A 17,476-nucleotide genomic window follows, 5' to 3' on the forward strand; every position below is an offset into this window, starting at 1 on the left:
TTTAGAAACGGTGCGCTATCATGCATTCGAGAGAACAACGCCCAGATTTGTATTTCCTACAAAATGCACATGGTACGTACTGTACACTACTGTAATGTTTAAATGACTTGCTTTATACCATAAACAATTTTTTTGAAATAAAATAAAAACTTCATCAATTGTAACTGTGATTGTGCTGTTCATGAATTCATATTTTTCATACTGTATTGTACTGTAGGAGAGTGCAACAAATTGTGGAGGAACTAACTCGTGAGGATGATGAGCGTACTGCTCTGCAAATAAAACGAATTCTCCATTCCAAGTATGACCTGGACATATCGGCCACCAGCATCAGAAGGATGCGACGGAAAATGGGATGGACCTTTGGCGCAACAAGGTAAAATACTGAAAGCAGTATAAACCATACAGTAAATGCACTGTTAATAATCCCTTGATACGTGATATAATAATGCCATAAATCATTATACAGAGTGTGTACTTTATACTATATACAGTATGTGTGTGTGTATATACTGTATATATTCTATCCCAAAAGAGATACCTACTGTATAGGCACTCAGAGACAGCAATGAAGCATTGCCGGCTTATTGTGATGATTACATACTGTATACTGTGTGTGTGTGTGTGTGTGTGTGTGTGTGTGTGTGTGTATGTACAGTATGTATATATATATTACTCTGTATGTACCTTAATGTACTGTATGTACAGTTTAATGTATACAGTAGGTATATAATACAGTATACTGCACATACAGTCTACTGTATATACAGTAATCTGTAAATCTGTAATTTCATAACTGTATCTGATTTCATTATTTTTGGCTCTTCACAGGATATCTCCAATGATAAGAGATGTGAATAAAGAAAAGAGAGTGGAACAGGCACGGCGATGGATTGAGAGTGGTGAAACATTTGATGATGTCATTTTCACAGATGAATCGTCTGTTGCCCTTGAGCGGTTCTCCAGAATGTCATTCAGGAAACGTAACCATATCTCTTTAAAACCACGCCCAAAGCATCCATTGAAAGTCCATATATGGGGAGGCATATCACGATTAGGAGCTGGTCCCCTATTATTTTTCGAAGGTACAGTACTATACTTTATTCTGTGCCTGTGTTCTGTAAAAATACATGCTGTACTGTAGAGTACGTGTAACTGCACAATAAAAGGAGTTGCTGATTAATGAACAACATTTTTTGATTTCTGTAGGAATCATGGATAAGAAATTTTTCCAAGAAACAATAGTAGAGGAATGTATGGTGCCATTTGTGAATAAATATTACCCAACTCACCATAGGATATTCCAAGACAATGATCCTAAACACTCCGCCTCAGCCAAATTTATGGAAGAGAAAGGTATGAATTGGGAACGCACACCACCAGAGTGAGTATTCTTTCAACAGTGTACAAGTAAAATTTTGGATAGCACTCTAGTACTGTAAAAAAAAATTTGTTTAATAAACAGTACAATATTGTATGTTTAATTTTCTCTATTTACTGTAATGTAATTAATTTTTTCTATACGCTTTTTTTTTATTTTTATATAGATCACCAGACATGAACCCAATCGAATTAGTGTGGGCTCAATTGAAGAGGTACGTTAGGAGTGTTGCAAAGCCAACAACAAAACAGCAACTGGTGGATGGGATAAAGAAATTTTGGCTAGAAGTACTCACACCTGAACATTGTAATAATTATATAAATCACCTGTATAAAGTATTACCTGTTGTAGTCGAAAGAAATGGTCAAGCCACAAATATGTAGTTCTGTACTGTATTTTCTGTTTAAAATTTTAAATTGGTGCATTATTAAAAAAAATTATAAAATTGCCTTTGTCTGATTATTGCATAAACTAATGTAGAATATTATACAGTAGTAATGTTATTGATGTGTATGAACAGTTATTTTCAGTTTTATAAGTCCTGAATAAGAGTACTGTACATTTTGATCAGTGCAGTACATGGAATCGGATGTTGTAATACTTTTTTTTTACATTAATATTGATGTTTTTCCAATAAATATTAAATTTTACAGTATGGTACGGTACAGTACATGAGGGTACCTGTACAGTATGATACGTCATTATGGGGGAGAAATACTGTATCCACTAAATGTACAGTAAAATGTTTTTTTCTTATTACAAACACACAAATGCATCTCAGATGGAAATATGCTATACACAGCAGACAGCTTATGGTGACAGAACTTCCCTACTGTATCCCCACCCATAGTCGTGGTATATTTTAGATTGCCTAATGAGACACTCCTGCAGCATTGCCAATGATTCATGTAAAACCTGTGTGCAAACAGTATCTGTATTGAATGCAAAGTACAGTAAGAGTACAGTATACAGTATTATCAGAGCCAAACCTGACCAACATGATGCCCTAGGCTAGATTTTGGCTGATGCCCTCTTGCACAGATGCTACGTAGTTCCGCCTCTAACCCTGCACCCCTTTCCCAGCACCATCACCCATTTTGGCGCTCCTACCCCCTATAATCTAAATAAGAACAATGTGCACATTTAGTGCCAGCCCAAAACAGTGTACAGTATGTTCTTGCTGGGAAGGGGCATGGTAACACAATAATACCCGAAGATGAAATGACACAACACAGTACTGCAACTTTATTCACATTATATCATGCAGTGGTGTCTCTTATTCTCATGACATCATATCATAGTACCACATTACTCCTAACAGTAATGCCCCTTATTCACATTACACCCCACCACATTCATCTTTATTTACATTAGACCACAGGTTCTCAAACTCAGTCCTCAGGACCCCACACAGTGCAGGTTTTGCAGGTCTCACAGAATCACAAGTGAAAAAATTAGCTCCACCTACTGTATGGACCTTCTAAAATGTGTCAGTTAGTAATGAATACATCTGTGCACTTGCTGGTTTACCTGCAAAACATGCACTGTGTGGGGTCCTGAGGACCAAGTTTGAGAACCACTGCATTAGACCATGCAGTAGTGCCCTTTCCTTATGTTACACCAGAAAATATTGTAGTACACCTTATACACATACAGTACAGTAATGCCACACATTAGTAATGCATTTCATATTTAAATTTTCTGATTTAATTTCATAGAGCCGCAGTCACTCACAGAATATAGGCATGTACTGTAGCATCTCATTTTATTCAGCAGAAGCTGATTATTCCCGTTTGGCTAGTTTGCCGCCTCTGTACAGTATATTACAATAGAAAAAAGTTATAGTGTCAGTGAAAAAAGCACCTCATGACAGATACTGTACACAAGCTCATGTCTAAATACTGTATACTGTAAGCAGTGACATTAAGGGGTACAGTACTGTATATGCAATTGCGGTCGAATTCCGGCAGGAATACGGAAAAAATGGACACGGGATCCCCCATCTTTTTAGAACCAGCACCGGGCTCTGCGCCTGGTCCTGGTGCAAAAAATAAGGGGGACAAAAAAGCGTAGGGGTTCCCCATATTTTTTGAATCAGCACTGGGCTCCACTAGCTGGACAGATAATGCACAGCCGGGGGACACTTTTATACCGGTCCCTGCGGCCATGGAATTAAATACCCAACTAGTCACACCTGGCCGGAGTACCCTGGAGGAGTGGGGGCCCCTTAAATCAAGGGGACCCCCCCTCCAGCCACTCGATTATCTCTATCACCCCTGTGTATTGTAGCTAGGGGATTGTGACGCTCCTTCAGCATTGCCCTGTAGCCTGCAAAATCTGTGCTGTTATTTGCTCCATAGCTGAGTGCCTCCTAGGAGCTAGGAGTCACAGGCGGTAGCCATTTCAATTGAGTCTGCCCTGCTATAGAATTGTATGTGTACATTACCGTACGGTGCATAGAACCTTTACAGTAGAAACTCTCCTGCAGCTTTGGCCTGCTTTACTGTATGTACTGTAAAACTTGTGTTTTGTCAGTTTGCTATGCGACCGAGCCCGGTGTAACGTACTGTAATGTGCATAGACCTCGCTTATCTCTGTGTATTTTGGCTAGGGGATTGTGACGCTCCTTCAGCATCGCCCCGTAGCCTGCACAGCTTATGCCATTTCTCATTCCATACCCAACTGCTGCCTGCCACGAGGTGGGGGTTCAGGAGGTGGGGGTTCATGGGTAGTGGTCGTTTTGACAGTGTGCTATGCGATTGAGTCCGGTGTACCGTAATACTGTATGCAATCCTACAGTAGCTTATCCCTATCTCCCCTGTGTATTTTGGTTAGGGGATTGTGACGCTCCTTCAGCATTGCCCCATAACCTGCACAAGGGTTCAGGGGCGGCGGCCATTTTGCCAGTGTGCTACAGTATGTGATCGAGTCCGGTGTACCATAATGTGCATACTGTGTATTTTAGCTAGGGGATTGTGACGCTCCTTCAGCATTGCCCCCTGGAGTGTGAAATGTATGCCATACTGTATCTCACTACATATCCGAGCGCTGCCACGTGCTGGGAGTTCACGGTCGGCGGCCATTTTGTCAGGTTGCTAAGCGATCCAGCTCGGTATACCGTAATGTGCATAGACCTCGCTTATCCCAGTGTAATTGAGCTAGGGGATTGTGACGCTCCTTCAGCATTGCCCCATAGTCTGTACAATCTGGACTATTACTTGCTCCATAGCCTAGGGCCTCTGTGGGGCAAGGAGTCATAGGTGGTAGCCATTTCTATTCAGTCTGCCCAGCTACAGAATTGTACAGTATGTGTACTGTACGGAGCATAGAACCTTAACCTGCATAGAACCTGCACATTATGGTACACCGGACTCGATCGCATAGAACCGCTCATGCAGCTTTGCCCTGGTTTATGTGAATAAAAAAAATAATAAAGTGTCTGAAAAAAACTAACATGCATTCGTACTTAAGGAATCGAACCCTGGACTCTGAGTATAGGAAGCGAAACACTTCACCACTTCGCCGCAGACAAATGTATAAATCCGTTGGTTTTGATTATGCTGTAATGGCTACGGGATTAGGACGATAACATACTGTACAAAATTCCTAATCTTGAGAGGCAATAGTGAACTTGTAACACACATCCATTTGCGACAGTGTACACTACTGGTTTTACAGTACTGTATGTTTTGTCTGCGGGACTTGGACGCTCACATACAGTATTCATAAAGTATTGTAGATGGATCATATACTGTATGCTGTACTATTTGCGTCGGTGTCGTATATACAGTACTGTATTAAATAATGCAGCGTAATGAGTACAGTATTTACTGTATGCAGCGTAATGAGACGCCTTAGTAAAGTAGTCCTTATTATGTATTTCAGTATTGTATTTTACGGGAGACCACACGCATGCGCAGTGGTGATTGTAAAAAGCGACATCTGGTGGCTGATCGCAGGTATTACACGTAAAGGTAACGCCAAACGTCAAATGTCTGTCTCCGTGCGATTAGATAGCCTCTCTGTGACTAGGCACGCCTCGCTACGCCCCAGTACGCTGCGTATGGTCGAACGGGACAAACGCCGCAGCCACTCAAGATAAAGGTGGCTACATCTGTATTCTTCCTTGTTTCTTCACTTCACTTTGCCCCTTTATATGTTTTCTTGATACGCTATCTGAGTAATATTTACATCACAAAAATTGTTCTATTATAGTTTTTTTTATTTTATTTTATTTTATAAACCATACAATTTATAAACCATACAATTTGACAAATACTGTAATATAACTGGAGGGCACTTTCTTTTTATTTATTTTTAAATTACATAATAGAGAAATAATTTAAAGTAAAAAGAACAAATGAAGCTGAGCTTTTAATAACAAAAATGTCATATACTTGTATGTTAAAAACTAAAAAGGATACTGTATAGCAAATATTCTACTTTAACAATGATCTGGAGGGTATGCAAATAGCCGAGGTAACCCATTTTTTTGCAGCAAAAAATGCAAAAATGTGTCTTTTTCCGTAACCCGCAATATCATAGCTATCTAATTACTCGCCTGCAATAATTCTCCATACAGTTTATCCTGAATCTCTCTTCACTTACTCTGAGCAGGTGAAATGTAAGGGAAAATCCTTATTTTGGAATAAAATGTCGGGACATGGTTCAGAACCACTTGGACACACCCTTTAATGACTAATTAGGCATTTTGAAGTTTTTAATAATTTTTAATTAAGCAATAATAAGATGTCAGTTTTGTGGTAAAAAAGTACAAAGTGATGGAAATTGGGATATAAGGTATGCGACAGGTATATGGGGCTGCTTTATGAGTGGAACAAGTGTTTTTAGGCTTGCAGGTGGGAGTAATTGGTCATTTTTGCAAGGTTTTTAAAAGAGCTTTAATTGACCCACAAATTTACTTACTGTAGTGTATACCCATTTTAATGTACCCCAAATTTAATGAGTGCATATTTTTTTATACAAAAAAGATTGCTCGTTATAATTTTTCAAGTGTTAAAAGAAAAAACATATTGCAGCCATTTAACACATTTTGAGCGCCTGAAATTTTTCGGGTTTTGTGTTTTGGTTTTGGGTTCGGTTCCGCGGCCGTGTTTTGGGTTCGAACGCGTTTTGGCAAAACCTCACCGAATTTTTTTTGTCGGATTCGGGTGTGTTTTGGATTCGGGTGTTTTTTTCAAAGAACACTAAAAAACAGCTTAAATCATAGAATTTGGGGGTCATTTTGATCCCAAAGTATTATTAACCTCAAAAACCATAATTTACACTCATTTTCAGTCTATTCTGAAAACCTCACACCTCACAATATTATTTTTAGTCCTAAAATTTGCACCGAGGTCGCTGTGTGAGTAAGATAAGCGACCCTAGTGGCCGACACAAACACCGGGCCCATCTAGGAGTGGCACTGCAGTGTCACGCAGGATGTCCCTTCCAAAAAACCCTCCCCAAACAGCACATGACGCAAAGAAAAAAAGAGGCGCAATGAGGTAGCTGTGTGAGTAAGATTAGCGACCCTAGTGGCCGACACAAACACCGGGCCCATCTAGGAGTGGCACTGCAGTGTCACGCAGGATGGCCCTTCCAAAAAACCCTCCCCAAACAGCACATGACGCAAAGAAAAAAAGAGGCGCAATGAGGTAGCTGTGTGAGTAAGATTAGCGACCCTAGTGGCCGACACAAACACCGGGCCCATCTAGGAGTGGCACTGCAGTGTCACGCAGGATGTCCCTTCCAAAAAACCCTCCCCAAACAGCACATGACGCAAAGAAAAAAAGAGGCGCAATGAGGTAGCTGTGTGAGTAAGATTAGCGACCCTAGTGGCCGACACAAACACCGGGCCCATCTAGGAGTGGCACTGCAGTGTCACGCAGGATGTCCCTTCCAAAAAACCCTCCCCAAACAGCACATGACGCAAAGAAAAAAAGAGGCGCAATGAGGTAGCTGACTGTGTGAGTAAGATTAGCGACCCTAGTGGCCGACACAAACACCGGGCCCATTTAGGAGTGGCACTGCAGTGTCACGCAGGATGTCCCTTCCAAAAAACCCTCCCCAATCAGCACATGATGCAAAGAAAAAGAAAAGAAAAAAGAGGTGCAAGATGGAATTGTCCTTGGGCCCTCCCACCCACCCTTATGTTGTATAAACAAAACAGGACATGCTCACTTTAACCAACCCATCATTTCAGTGACAGGGTCTGCCACACGACTGTGACTGATATGACGGGTTGGTTTGGACCCCCCCCAAAAAAGAAGCAATTAATCTCTCCTTGCACAAACTGGCTCTACAGAGGCAAGATGTCCACCTCATCATCACCCTCCGATATATCACCGTGTACATCCCCCTCCTCACAGATTATCTTCACGTCCAGTGTTGGGAAGGTCAGGCATCGCAACCGACACAATTGGACTCTCCTTGTGGATTTGGGATTTCGAAGAATGCACAGTTCTTTGCTGTGCTGCTTTTGCCAGCTTGAGTCTTTTCATTTTTCTAGCGAGAGGCTGAGTGCTTCCATCCTCATGTGAAGCTGAACCACTAGCCATGAACATAGGCCAGGGCCTCAGCCGTTCCTTGCCACTCCGTGTCGTAAATGGCATATTGGCAAGTTTACGCTTCTCCTCCGACAATTTTATTTTAGGTTTTGGAGTCCTTTTTTTTCTGATATTTGGTGTTTTGGATTTGACATGCTCTGTACTATGACATTGGGCATCGGCCTTGGCAGACGACGTTGCTGGCATTTCATCGTCTCGGCCATGACTAGTGGCAGCAGCTTCAGCACGAGGTGGAAGTGGATCTTGATCTTTCCCTAATTTTGGAACCTCAACATTTTTGTTCTCCATATTTTAATAGGCACAACTAAAAGGCACCTCAGGTAAACAATGGAGATGGATACTAGTATACAATTATGGACTGCCTGCCGAGTGCAGACACAGAGGTAGCCACAGCCGTGAACTACCGTACTGTACTGTGTCTGCTGCTAATATAGACTGGTTGATAAAGAGATGTCTATGTAACTATGTATGTATAAAGAAGAAAGAAAAAAAAACCACGGTTAGGTGGTATACAATTATGGACGGACTGCCTGCCGAGTGCAGACACAGAGGTAGCCACAGCCGTGAACTACCGTACTGTACTGTGTCTGCTGCTAATAATATAGACTGGTTGATAAAGAGATGTCGTAGTAGTATGTATGTATAAAGAAGAAAGAAAAAAAAACCACGGTTAGGTGGTATACAATTATGGACGGACTGCCTGCCGAGTGCAGACACAGAGGTAGCCACAGCCGTGAACTACCGTACTGTACTGTGTCTGCTGCTAATATAGACTGGTTGATAAAGAGATGTCTATGTAACTATGTATGTATAAAGAAGAAAGAAAAAAAAACCACGGTTAGGTGGTATACAATTATGGACGGACTGCCTGCCGAGTGCAGACACAGAGGTAGCCACAGCCGTGAACTACCGTACTGTACTGTGTCTGCTGCTAATATAGACTGGTTGATAAAGAGATGTCTATGTAACTATGTATGTATAAAGAAGAAAGAAAAAAAAAACCACGGTTAGGTGGTATACAATTATGGACGGACTGCCTGCCGAGTGCAGACACAGAGGTAGCCACAGCCGTGAACTACCGTACTGTACTGTGTCTGCTGCTAATATAGACTGGTTGATAAAGAGATGTCTATGTAACTATGTATGTATAAAGAAGAAAGAAAAAAAAACCACGGTTAGGTGGTATACAATTATGGACGGACTGCCTGCCGAGTGCAGACACAGAGGTAGCCACAGCCGTGAACTACCGTACTGTACTGTGTCTGCTGCTAATATAGACTGGTTGATAAAGAGATGTCGTAGTAGTATGTATGTATAAAGAAGAAAAAAAAACCATGGTTAGGTGGTATACAATTATGGACGGACTGCCTGCCGAGTGCAGACACAGAGGTAGCCACAGCCGTGAACTACCGTACTGTGTCTGCTGCGACTGGATGATAAATGATATAAAAAATATATATATATCACTACTGCAGCCGGACAGGTATATATTATATATTATATAATGACGGACCTGCTGGACACTGTCTGTCAGCAGAATGAGTTTTATTTTTATAGAATAAAAAAAAAAACAACACACAAGTGAAGTCACACGACGAGTGTTTAACTTTTTCAGGCAATCACAATATAAGTATACTACTAACTATACTGGTGGTCAGTGTGGTCAGGTCACTGGTCAGTCACACTGGCAGTGGCACTCCTGCAGCAAAAGTGTGCACTGTTTAATTTTAATATAATATTATGTACTCCTGGCTCCTGCTATAACCTATAACTGGCACTGCAGTGCTCCCCAGTCTCCCCCACAATTATAAGCTGTGTGAGCTGAGCAGTCAGACAGATATATAATATATATAGATGATGCAGCACACTGGGCTGAGCCTGAGCAGTGCACACAGATATGGTATGTGACTGAGTCACTGTGTGTATCGCTTTTTTCAGGCAGAGAACGGATATATTAAATAAACTGCACTGTCTGGTGGTCACTCACTATATAATATTATGTACTCCTGGCTCCTGCTATAACCTATAACTGGCACTGCAGTGCTCCCCTGTCTCCCCCACAATTATAAGCTGTGTGAGCTGAGCAGTCAGACAGATATATAATATATATAGATGATGCAGCACACTGGGCTGAGCCTGAGTAGTGCACACAGATATGGTATGTGACTGAGTCACTGTGTGTATCGCTTTTTTCAGGCAGAGAACGGATATATTAAATAAACTGCACTGTCTGGTGGTCACTCACTAGTAAACTCTCTGCACTCTCTACACTTCTACAGTACTCCTCCTAGTCCTAAGCTCCAGTAAATCTCTCTCTCTTATAATCTAAATGGAGAGGACGCCAGCCACGTCCTCTCCCTATCAATCTCAATGCACGTGTGAAAATGGCGGCGACGCGCGCCTCCTTATATAGAATCCGAGTCTCGCGAGAATCCGACAGCGTCATGATGACGTTCGGGCGCGCTCGGGTTAACCGAGCAAGGCGGGAGGATCCGAGTCTGCTCGGACCCGTGAAAAAAACCATGAAGTTCGGGCGGGTTCGGATTCAGAGAAACCGAACCCGCTCATCTCTAATTTTAAGTCCTCAAATCTTTATATTATGCCCTCTAATATACTTCTATATTGTTATCCTATGACACTTTGGCATTTTTGGGAGTACAGGGTGATTTCCCCATTTTTACCTGTACTTTTTACTGGTTAACACATCGCAGGTCACCTGTTTTCGCGATTTCCTAATACGATAGGTCGAAAAATAGGAGTGTGCAAACCCGCGATAAGCAGTTTTTTCAGGCGATAACTTGATTAATTAAAACATACAGTAATTTTCTATTGTTACAGTACATGTCAATTTATTTAGATTGTTTATCAAACACCAATTCAAAATTACATTTTAACAATCCAGTAAGTAGAACATGATCAAAAATTCAAATATTATAAATAATTTAAATAATTATAGAAATATGAATCATAAAAAAGTGGGTCAAATTCATACATAAATACAAATGATCTTTACTATGGCCCTCATTCCGAGTTGTTCGCTCGGTATTTTTCATCGCATCGCAGTGAAAATCCGCTTAGTACGCATGCGCAATGTTCGCACTGCGACTGCGCCAAGTAACTTTACTATGAAGAAAGTATTTTTACTCACGGCTTTTTCTTCGCTCCGGCGATCGTAATGTGATTGACAGGAAATGGGTGTTACTGGGCGGATACACGGCGTTTCAGGGGCGTGTGGCTGAAAACGCTACCGTTTCCGGAAAAAACGCAGGAGTGGCCGGGGAAACGGTGGGAGTGCCTGGGCGAACGCTGGGTGTGTTTGTGACGTCAACCAGGAACGACAAGCACTGAAATGATCGCACAGGCAGAGTAAGTCTGGAGCTACTCTGAAACTGCTAACTCGTTTGTAATCGCAATATTGCGCGTACGTCGGTCGCAATTTTAAGAAGCTAAGATTCACTCCCAGTAGGCGGCGGCTTAGCGTGTGTAACTCTGCTACATTCGCCTTGCGAGCGAACAACTCGGAATGAGGGCCTATGTTTTATACTAAACTCAGTAACACTAGAAACTAGTACCTCCTATAGGGGGCAACCCAATTAGCACCGCTGAGGTCCCAAAACAAAATCTTCTATAAGTGCCATTTGGCGGTGACTATTGCGAAAATACATACTGTAGGTCTTGGAACTTATCCCGGATTCTACAGTATGTGTTGTCACCCAAAGACTGGATTATTTTTTGGGAAAATAACATGATTTAATTGAAATGCCTGGAAAAATGATCAGACACAAAATTGCTGAAAAGATACTTTTTTTCCCCGACCAAATTTTTTTCGCCCACAATTGAATTCCCCCCATAGTCTCATAAGAAAATTAATTTTCAGTTGATTACATCACTGATTGACAGCTGTATAACAGTAATGATATTAAAAAAAAAACTTACTGTATTAATAATAATAAAGATAAAATGCACAATACCAGAGAATAAAATGCCGATGTTCCAAAGGGAAGAATACTCACTCATTAGGTACACAAGTGTCCCATAAAGCCTTTGGGATAGTTTCCCAAAATAGACTATTGTTTAGAATTAAGTGCTTATGATTCCGATTGGATGAAGTTGACTAAATCCTCAGCAGTATAAATGTTTAATCAAGATCCAGAGTATCATCTGTATATAGAGGTGTTCACATACACCTATCCCGAAAAATAGCCCTATTGGGTGTGCCGCTGACTTTACGACTAAGCCACACCATGCGTCCCGCTGCACACCTTTTATTTATTTTTACCAATTATGTGTCTTATTTGCTTCACTAATGCAATAAAACTGCAATGCATGGGTACCCTTGTTACTGGCGCTTGCATTCAATGCAGCTACTGTGCGTGACTAAGGCACCTACTTGTGTAAAAAGGCAAAACCTTGAAGACCGATACAAGTGAGCTGCATCACACATAACACGATGCATCATTGTACTTAATCTTTATACCAACTCCTCTGTGACAAATATACCAATACTAAGTGCCTAGTACACTATAAGCAAATTTGGTTGTGGCTACAATGTGAATAAGATGCTGTATTCAGTCTAGTAAATGCTACTGGTGGTGGGTAATCTAAGTTGCACTTCAACTCTCGGATCAGTTGGTGCGAAGAAGATAGGTATATAAGGACACATCGGAGAGGTATATACATAGGCAGATCCGGGGGTGGGGGCACCCCCTGCTGTTTCTGGCACTTTTTTTGTTAAACAGAGATCAGCAGCAACACCTGTGATGGACCTAGCAGCAGTGTACCGGGCCTGCAGCGATGAAGGGGCCCTCATACTGACTTACAGTATGCTGCATGAGGCTGAGGGCCGTCACAAAGCAGGAGGACTTGGAGGTGTTCCTGCTGGAGGAGAGGGGCCTCTCCCCCTCCCTCTTCACTCCTCCCCTTACCTTCTCCATTCTCCCCTTCCCTCATTACCTCCTTTCCTCTTACCTCCACCTTTCCTACACTGCGCTGTTGCCTGGGGTCAAACTTCAATATCTAGTGACCGTCCCTGACTCGAAAAATAGAGGAGACCGGAGAGAAACCTGGCCTGCCTTATTAGATCACCCTACAGTCAGGTATGCCAGTCCGGATCTCCAACATCACTCCTTTGGCCCAGACTTTGCCGCCGCTGTGTTGGCCATGGGAAGATGCTTACCTCCTGCTGTGGATAACTTCTCTGCATGCACAAGGATGGTGGAATGGGTGAAAGATCAGTTCATCACTCACAGGATACTCCTGATCTCTCTCCCTGTGTCTCTGTCTCACTCTCTCTTTCTGTGTGTCTCTCTCCCCCCTCTATTTCTCTCTGTCTCTTTCTCTCGCTCTTTTTGTCTCTTTCTCTCTCCCCCTTCTCTCTCTCTTTTTTTACTCCCTCTACAGAGACCTCACCCTCTACCCGTGACTATTAATTGACTATTAATAATCCTATCTATTTCTGCATAGCTCTTTACAACATATATAACACTGCAATATCTGTAACTACAATATTAGCTACTGTTTAACTTCCTCAGGTAACTAACACAGCATGTGGTTCCTAACACTGCATGGCAGCAAGTACTTGTCATCAACTAGATACTGGCTTCAGTAACTTGTAATTATATCTGTTAAGTAACCCTTATCATTGTACAACTATACAGAACCCTTACTGCACTTACAGTACACTAGTCTGTAATGCGGGTTATAATTGTAAACGTGTTTGATATGTAATAACGCCGCCAGGGATTCTAAATGTCAGTATCCCAACATCGACACCCCAAGCAGTGGAATGCCAGCAGGGTGGCAAGTGCAATGAAGCCCCTTGCAGGCTCAGTAGCGAGCTGCGCTCACCACGGGTTCTATTCTCCCTCTGTGGGTGTCGTGGACACCCATAGAGGGGGAATCACCTACCTCACGGTATACCAGCGGTGGTATGGTGCCCCCGTCGGGGTTAAGGTGTCTGTATTGGGGCTGCCGGATCACGACGATCGGTATGCTAACCGCATACCCTGTAAACCTACCCTGAAATGGATGCTGTCCATATAATGGACACATGCCCTCTACCTTCATGACACTTTACCAAACTCGGCAAAAGCATTTCTTCTCTTGATCCTTATAGCACACTCACTCACAGGCATTGTCTCCATGCATTGACAGGCATTACATGTTTGTCAGGCCTTTGTCTCCATGTTTAGCCTATGTCCATCCATGCTTTCATGTCAGCTACCTTGTATTTTCCATATTGTCTGATTCATGTACACTCACTCATGCACACTCTCTCTCTTCCAATCTTCCCCCTTTACTCTCTCCTACAGAAAACTCACATACATTCTGCCTCTCCCCATCACCATCTGCCTCTACCCATCACCCTCTACCTGTCACCCATTACCTCTCCCAGTCATTTATTCTCCATCATCCTCTTCCTATCACCCACTGCCTCTCCCTGTCACCTACTCTCAATCACCCTCTGCCTCTCTATCACCCACTCCCTGCCATCTACTGCTTCTCCCTGTCACCCTTTCCCTATCACCCTCTACCTATCAATCATCCTCTCCCTGTCACACTCTTCCTCTCCCTTTCACCATCACCCTCTGCCTCTCCCTGTTACCCACTGTTTCTCCCTGTCACTCTCTGCTTGTTACCCTCTCCCGTCACCCTCTGCTTCTCATTGACACCCTCTTTTTGTCACCCACTACCTCTTCCCTTTATCCTCTACATCACCCAATTCCTCTGCCTGGTGTCACTCATTTCCTCCCCCTGTCACCCATTCCCTGGTGTCACCCACTGCCTCCCCATCACACATTCCGTGGCAACACCCACTGCCTCTCACTGTCACACTCTCCTGTCACCCATTGCCTCTCTTTCTGTCTCACCCCTGCATCTCTATCTCCCCATCACCCTCTCTCTCCTGTCACCCTCTGCCTCTCCTAGGCATCCCCCTCTACCCATCAAGTAGATATGGCATTCTCTTTGAGGCCATGCCTCTTGTTATGAGGTCACACCCATGTTGTGAGGCCATGTCTACTTTTACACCTTTGGTGCATACAAAATAACCCCCAACCTCTTCTCCTTTCATGGTGCCTCCCCATCATGTAATTTTGTTCTGGATCCACCCCTGGTATATGAGAACACAACAATAGATATTAAGCCACATTCCACTGTTTAAAAAATAGATTGTGTAAGTTGCAGATGAAACTAAAAGCAGTTTGCTCAAAGCAGGTTCATTTGTGGCCTCAGGGGGTCATTCAGATCTGATCGCTGCTGTGCGTTTTTGCACAGCGGGCAATCAGGTACTAAATGCGCATGCGCATGCACTGCATTGCGCACTCGCACTGGACAACATCAGCAGGCATCGCCGCCAGTGATGAGATGGTGCGAAAATTCCATTTGCATGGGTGTTCGCAAGGTGATTGACAGGAGGAAGCCATTTGTGGGTTGCAACTGACCGTTTACTGAAAGTGATTGGAAAAATGCAGGCGTGCCCAAGCGTTTTTTCCAGGAGGGTATCTTACATCAGCTCCGGCCCCGATTAGCCTGATGTGATCGCACTGGAGGAGTAAGTACTGGGCTGTGCAGAGACTGCATACACTGGATTTTGGTGGTCATTCAGATCTGATCGCTGGGCTGCTAATTTTGCTGTCCTGCGTTAAGATAGTTGCCGCCTACAGGGGGGAGTGTATTTTTGCCAGTGCGATCACATCAGGCTGATAGGGGCGGAGCTAAAGTCAGACACCCTCCCTGAAAACACTTGGGAACGCCTGCATTTTTCCGAACACTCCCAGTAAACAGTAGTGATGTGCACCGGAAATTTTTCGGGTTTTGTGTTTTGGTTCTGGGTTCGGTTCCTCGGCCGTGTATTGGATTCGGACACGTTTTGGCAAAACCTCACTGAAAATTTTTTTGTTGGATTCGGGTGTGTTTTGGATTCGGGTGTTTTTTTTACAAAAACCCTCAAAAACAGCTTAAATCATAGAATTTGGGGGTCATTTTGATCCCAAAGTATTATTAACCTCAATAACCATAATTTCCACTCATTTTCAGTCTATTCTGAACACCTCACATCTCACAACATTATTTTTAGTCCTAAAATTTGCACCGAGGTCGCTGGAAGCTAAGCGACCCAAGTGGCCGACACAAACACCTGGCCCATCTAGGAGTGGCACTGCAGTGTCAGGCAGGATGGCACTTTAAAAAAATACTCCCCAAACAGCACATGATGCAAAGAAAAAAAGAGGCGCACCAAGGTCGCTGTGTGACTAAGCTAAGCGACACAAGTGGCCGACACAAACACCTGGCCCATCTAGGAGTGGCACTGCAGTGTCACACAGGATGGAACTTCAAAAAAATACTCCCCAAACAGCACATGATGCAAAGAAAAAAGAGGCGCACCAAGGTCGCTGTGTGACTAAGCTAAGCGACACAAGTGGCCGACACAAACACCTGGCCCATCTAGGAGTGGCACTGCAGTGTCACACAGGATGGAACTTCAAAAAAATACTCCCCAAACAGCACATGATGCAAATAAAAAAGAGGCGCACCAAGGTCGCTGTGTGACTAAGCTAAGCGACACAAGTGGCCGACACAAACACCTGGCCCATCTAGGAGTGGCACTGTAGTGTCACGCAGGATGGCCCTTCAAAAAAATACTCCCCAAACAGCACATGATGCAAAGAAAAAAAGAGGCGCAATGAGGTAGCTGTGTGACTAAGATAAGCAACCCAAGTGGCCAACACAAACATCTGGCCCATCTAGGAGTGGCACTGCAGTGTCACGCAGGATGGCCCTTCAAAAAAATACTCCCCAAACAGCACATGATGCAAAGAAAAATGAAAGAAAAAAGAGGTGCAAGATGGAATTGTCCTTGGGCCCTCCCACCCACCCTTATGTTGTATAAACAGGACATGCACACTTTAACGAACCCATCATTTCAGTGACAGGGCCTGCCACACAACTGTGACTGAAATGACTGGTTGGTTTGGGCCCCCACCAAAAAAGAAGCAATCAATCTCTCCTTGCACAAACTGGCTCTACAGAGACAAGATGTCCACCTCCTCCTCATCCTCTGATTCATCACCCATTTCACTGTGTACATCCCCCTCCTAACAGATTATTAATTCGTCCCCACTGGAATCCACCATCTCAGGTCCCCGTGTACTTTCTAGAGGCAATTGCTGCTGGTGAATGTCTCCACGGAGGAATTGATTATAATTAATTTTAATGAACATCATCTTCTCCAAATTTTCTGGAAGTAACCTCGTACGCCAATTGCTGACAAGGTGAGCGGCTGCACTAAACACTCTTTCGGAGTACACACTGGAGGGAGGGTAACTTAGGTAGAATAAAGCCAGTTTCTGCAAGGGCCTCCAAATTGCCTCTTTTTCCTGCCAGTATACGTACGGACTGTCTGACGTGCCTACTTGGATGCGGTCACTCATATAATCCTCCACCATTCTTTCAATGGTGAGAGAATCATATGCAGTGACAGTAGACGACATGTCAGTAATCGTTGCCAGGTCCTTCAGTCCGGACC

The sequence above is a fragment of the Pseudophryne corroboree genome, chromosome 1 (assembly GCF_028390025.1).
Source record: "Pseudophryne corroboree isolate aPseCor3 chromosome 1, aPseCor3.hap2, whole genome shotgun sequence".
In the NCBI taxonomy this organism is placed as follows: Eukaryota; Metazoa; Chordata; class Amphibia; order Anura; family Myobatrachidae; genus Pseudophryne; species Pseudophryne corroboree.